Source organism: Chiloscyllium punctatum, chromosome 45 (assembly GCF_047496795.1).
Source record: "Chiloscyllium punctatum isolate Juve2018m chromosome 45, sChiPun1.3, whole genome shotgun sequence".
NCBI classification, from domain to species: domain Eukaryota; kingdom Metazoa; phylum Chordata; class Chondrichthyes; order Orectolobiformes; family Hemiscylliidae; genus Chiloscyllium; species Chiloscyllium punctatum.
The window spans coordinates 11,342,590-11,348,619 of NC_092783.1; the positions used below are offsets into that span (position 1 = coordinate 11,342,590).

Sequence of the window (6,030 nt, forward strand, 5' to 3'; positions counted from 1 at the left end):
TTGCCTTTCTAAATATGTGTAAATCCTGTTCCTCACAATTCCCTCCAATTACTTGCCAACAACGCGTCAAGCTCACCCCTCTAATGTTCCCTGGCTTGTCCTTACCAACTTTCTCAAAACGTCTTTGGCATCAGGTGCAAAGAGTTGATCAATTTTATTCTGAAGCGTCTTAGCTTCAGCAACATTATACGGATCACACTCTGGATCAGAAGAGCTCTTTCAAGAAAAGCGTCTCCATCACCATCTGTTGAATTGGATATTCTGCATTGTGTAAACGATCTGATGACAAAACACCAAACAAAGCAATACACATACTTTCACTTTTGGTAAGATTTTCTTTTTGTTAAACATTCACCTTTTTCATTCAGTATAAACAGAATCCTCAAATAATCCTAAATATATTATTGCAGCGTAATCCAAGTTTAAACGGCAGGTGTTTGACCCCTGCTGTAACTGAAACATGGAGGCTATTTCTTTGCAGACAGATTTTGATCTCATTTGTTAAAGGGGATTTGTATGTGTCCCACCTTAATAAACTGTGTTCTCTACAAGAGTCACAGAGACAGCCATTCCACACTGCTGATGCTCAACTTTAACCCATCCTCATCGATCAACTGCTGTCATAAGTGTGGACACAGTTCCTACAGGGAAGTTGCTGTTCAGTATGGTTTTACTTTGGAAAATTACAGTTCAGCTTTCATTTTATTCTGTTAGCCATGCAGCCCATGCCCCACCATGAATCCTTTTCATTGGAATTTTTTCAAATCTTTCCACTCCACCGTTAGACTGCTGGGCATATCGACATATATCTGTGCTCCATTCATGTTGCTAATGGCCTTCCCAGACCTCCACTGAGTGAAGTCTGTCGATATTAACCTAGAATTTGCTGGGTTCGCTGAAATTAAGCTATAATGAAATGAGAAGAAGAAATATGAAACTTGATGATGACCTAATGATTAGAAAGGTCTCAAAATTTGGAAGTGCTTGTGTTAGTCTAATGGAATATGTGTATTTGATTACACCAAACCTTGTAAATCAGCAGATACAGTCACAGTAACTCTGGAAAAAGCTGAAGTTTTCTTTAAAACAGACACAGAGAATTGGATGTGATCATGTAAACTATTTATCGGCTGAATTTGTAATGGAATTATGCTGTGTAAATATCATACAGTTGATTGGATGTCATAATAGTGAGTGGAAACTAAAGTATTATGTCAAAAGTTATAAAAGGCAAACGATAAGTGTCTTTTAATAAGTTAATTGATGAAACCAACAAGGCATACATGACATGTTTGTGATGTTTGTCAGTGGTCAAACAGATCATTTTCTGGAGACTGGATATTGTTAAAGACTTTGAATGAATAGTTTCTTTGTACGGAGAGAACCTAAAACAGTTTGCCTCACTGTAACAATTTAGCCAGGTGGGGGAGGAAGGTCAATTAACCAATGAAGGGACATTGAGATGGAGAAGGCTGATCATCAGCCTTGATCTGACAAGTCCATGGAAGAAGATTGACTTGTTACTGTAAGCATTGTATGGATAAGAATTTTGCAGTACCTTTTGTAGGTGCTTTGCTTTAACAAAGAATATTGGATATATTCCACTGTTGGAAATGCCTTGGGTTATTGACATCCAGAGTAAACCTGATGGATCAGGGATAGTTGGTTTCAAAGTCTACTCACCCCCACATGTCCAATTAAGGCTCACCTCAGGGCCTCATCTTGCCACTACTGGAGTCCAGCCAATGGGGACTCACATGCGAGAAGTCCAAATAGCAAGACCTGTCAGAGTGCTTTGCAATGTCCCAGTTGGTGGTAGAGGGCATGGAGAGTCCCTTGTTCAATGGCACTCAATACGTTATTGAAGGAACTGGCAAGTGGGAAGGGGTGGGAAGTTGCCGTCTCCCCCACCAGCGACTCCCACCCTACAATTATGGCCTTGCCATCTCTCTACTATGTTTTGGCCCCTCTGCGATCTGGGTGTCAGGTGGGTGCATTACCAGCAGCTCCTCCCAGGTGGTGCCAATGTGTAATGAACAGCTGTCTGGATCACATTAGCCATGCATTATCAGGGGGCGGAATTTCCAGCCCTGTGGTTCAGGTGATTGCCTGATAAAGGAGCAGCACTCCAGAAGCTAGTGCATCCAAATAAACCTGTGGGACTATAACCTGGTGTTGTGAGATTTTTGGCTTTGTACTGGAGGACTAGTTTTACAAGCATTGCTCTCAATTCCGTCTTATTGATGAACAGATCAACCCATCAACCACTTTGTTACTGAGACAGTGAATATGCTCCCTGGCTATTCAGTCTGAAGAAGTGTGAGTTGAAATTGAACCAAATCTATATCTATCTTCATATTGTCATTCATGGAAATATCAACTTCAACCCATTAGTTATTTTTGAGTTAAAAGCTTGCGAGTTTAAATTGTAATCAACAATCCAACATTTTAAAGATGAAAATCCATAACGTTTTTTGAACACATGAATTCTGAGGGTGCAAAGGCAGAAGTTCTTGAATCCGTGAGAATTTCCTTTCTGTTTGGGGATAGGTACATGATAAGGCTGCCACACAGAATTTTGTTTTGATGTCTTTGGCCCGGCAATTTCATGTTGAGGTCAGGCCTCTGACATTAACTCAAAAAACTGAAACATGCTCATCGTAGTTCAATGAACTTCCAGCAGCAGCCATACATTAAACTGTTTAATTTTTGATTTTCATTTCACATCCCAAAGTCTGTTCTATTGGTAGAGAAAACATTTCCTGGTTCACCAGTTGAGGGCGGTAGTGAATTGGTGTGTTCCCAAAGAAGAGCAAACGGTCACCATAAAATTCCTCTCTGAGTAAGTTCCTAACAATTTAAAATATTGCAAATTATCTGGTTTTGCTGGACCCACTTTTCTTCATGGAAGATGAATTTTAGTTTGAGTTTATCGGCAAAATGGTTCAGATTGATCACAAATTGGTCATCGTATTGTTGATTTGTTGGGGAGGCAATGGTGTAGTGTAAATCCTGAGACACAGGAAATGTTCTGAGGACCTGAGTTCAAATCCCACCATAGCAGATGCTGTAATTTGAACTCAGTAAAATCTGGAAGGATGAGTCTAATGATGACTGCGAATCCATTGTTAATTGTTGGACAAACCCATCTGGTTCTCTAATGTCTGTTAGGGAAGGAATCTGCTATCCTTACCTGTTCTGGCCTATATATGACTCCAGACCCACCGCAATGCATTTGACTCCGGACAATAAATGCTGCCTTAGCCAGTGACATCATCATCCCATGTAAGAATATGAAAAAAAACCTGGCCAAAGAGAGGTAAAGATGGTTGATATTTGATATGGACTTCTCTCCACAGATGCCAATGAGATGCTCTTCATTGACTATGGTAAAGCACAGCATTGAGACTTGGTTGCAGAATCTTAATTCAGTATATGCCCATAACAGGAACTTGAGACTATAAAAGTGCAGTCAAGAGCCTTATACCTCAGTTTGTCATTAAAAGTCATATTATTTCTGACCTACATGGTCTGCAATGGATATTCTGTCTAATTTGGTGTAGCTTATCATTCTTGTTAATGCTTCCTGTGTACTCTATGATAAGCCATTGACCAGTTCATACTCCCTCAAAATGTGCACCATATATAGTACTATGATTTGCTATGTATCTGTTTGAGTATTTCTCTTATCTTTCAGAACATTAGCTGATGAGCACTCAAGTGAGAAAAAGCTAATTGAGAACAAGTCTCTTTTGCGTCTGCTTACCTCATTTCCCTTGAGTACATCTCTCCTGCTTGTTTCAACTACTCCCTGTTGAAGCGAGGTCCACATTCTCACCAGTCTCTGTGGGAAGACATTTCTCAAGAATTTCTTGTTAAATTCAGAGATGTTAATGTTTGCAAAAAGACCTGCCATTGGTCATTAACGCGATGCTCATCTTGTCGCTAAAAGCTTGGGTGGAAAATCAGACTCTTCCTCTCACCAGGGAGAATCTAATTTTTGTGATCTCGCCATATTTTATTATCTGCACCATTGGCCACAGTGGTCCTGATTTTGGGAACATTCTGCCCAAAGTTTTCAAATTTCAAAGGTGCCTCTATTACTGAAATGCACTAATTACTTTCTATTCCATTGATTCAAACTGTTACAACTCTGCTGGCTGCTTCAGTTTACTCTCTAGCTGAAGGGCCTACCTAATCAATATCTTGAACAGCATGGATGTTCCTGGGAGTTATAGGTGTTTTATGTCTTTTTCATTTAACTTCATCAAAGCTTTATGGGTGACATGGTGGTTCAGTGGTTAGCACTGCTGCCTCATAGCACCAGGGACCTGGGATCAATTCACACCTTGGGAGACTGTCTGTGTGGAGTTTGCACATTCTCTCTGTGTCTGCATGGGTTTCCTCCCATGTTCCAAAAGATATGCAGGTCAGGTGAATTGACCATGCTAAATTGCCCATAGTGTTAGGTGCATTAGTCAGGAGTAAATGTAGGGAAATGAGTCTGGTTACTTTTCAGAAGGTCAGTGTGGACTTGTTGGGCACACTGTAGGGAATCTAATCTATTCTTTATTTAATATATCAATGACCCAAATCTCATTCAGGCCAAAAAAGGAAATTTTCTTAACAATGGCATGCACCATAACATGTTTTTGTTGGGTTATTTTCTTAACTCTGGTAAACTAGTTAACATGATCAGCCCCCTCTGTCTTAAGTTAAAAATCACACAACACCAGGTTATAGTCCAACAGGTTTATTTGGAAGCATTAGTTTTCGGAGCGCTATTCCTTCATCAGGTGGTTGTAAGTTCCTGATGAAGGAACATGTCCACCTCAGTCCAACACCAGCACCTCCAAGTCCTGATGACTCTCTGTCTTAACAACACATCCATAGCACCATACAGACTTGGCTGTATGGAAAATAATAAAATTATAATCATTCTCCTAAGTTTGGGACTGTGCCACTTGTCAGAATATCTGCAATATGAACATTTTGCTGTTTATCTTACCTTTATCCTTGAGAACACCTTTAAATAAAAACAAAAATAGAGATTGCTGGAAAACCTCATCAGGTCTGGCACCATCTGTGGAGAGAAATCAAAACTAAATAAAAACACCTTTAAGCTCTCTGTTAACCATTGTAAAAGTTCTGATCCTCTCCTCATAGCTTTGGTGCTTACTTAATCAATTTTTTTTTTGGTTACATAATTGCCATTTTTCCGACAAGAAAAGGCTTTAGAATTTACATAATACAAACAATGGCAATACAAGCAGACCAGGCACAATTGCTCAAACAAAATCATCTAGCACGCTGCACAAATTGAAAATACGTTACTGGGATTTGTTTTCTATTTCTCTGGCCATACAGCTCTCGATTCCACTTGCAGAATGGAGTGCTGCTACATACTGATAGTTTCAGTGAGTTACGCATGAGCCCCAATAAATCTCCCTCCTGTGCTAGTTCCTGGAAAATATCATGTAGCTTGCATTTCCAATGTTTATTACCATTTCCTGTTATCACACTAAATTACATCTATTGGATACCAAGCCAGTTTCACCATCCAATCAGGGCTTTCTGTATCTAACCAACCTGTTCCCTGTTGTTTGCAATTCCTTCTAATTTAGTATGATATATAAACCTGGAGAGCTTTATTTCTGTCCCCTTTTCATAGTCAGTTATGTAACCTGTAGGCACCAATATTGCCGTTAGTGATTTGCTGAGGTTGTCACAACCACCTGATGAGGGAGCAGCACTCCGAAAGCTAGTGCTTCCAATTAAACCCGTTGGACTATAACCTGATATTGTGTGATCTTTAACCACGTGAATTACAGCTGACTGCAAAGATGTTATTTCCTCAATAGATCCAACAGACATGACCTCTTGCAAATCACACCAAGTTAGTCATCTTTTATAAATCTGTATTCCTTCATTCAGTTGCTCATTTCTTCCTTCAGGTATCTACAAAACCTTACCCTAGAATGGATATCAGGCTGACTAGATTATCATTTCCTGGGTTACCTTTGTCCATTT

General features: G+C 39.7%; 1 long non-coding RNA gene across 1 annotated transcript; it reads right to left on the reverse strand.

Moving 5' to 3' along the window:
• Nucleotides 1–836: 836 nt before the first annotated feature.
• LOC140467100 (uncharacterized) lies at nt 837–3,820 on the reverse strand. The gene is made up of 3 exons (XR_011955343.1): nt 3,767–3,820; nt 3,194–3,305; nt 837–906 (listed from the first exon to the last, which is right to left on the reverse strand). It is a non-coding gene; the product is annotated as an uncharacterized lncRNA (long non-coding RNA).
• Nucleotides 3,821–6,030: the final 2,210 nt, after the last annotated feature.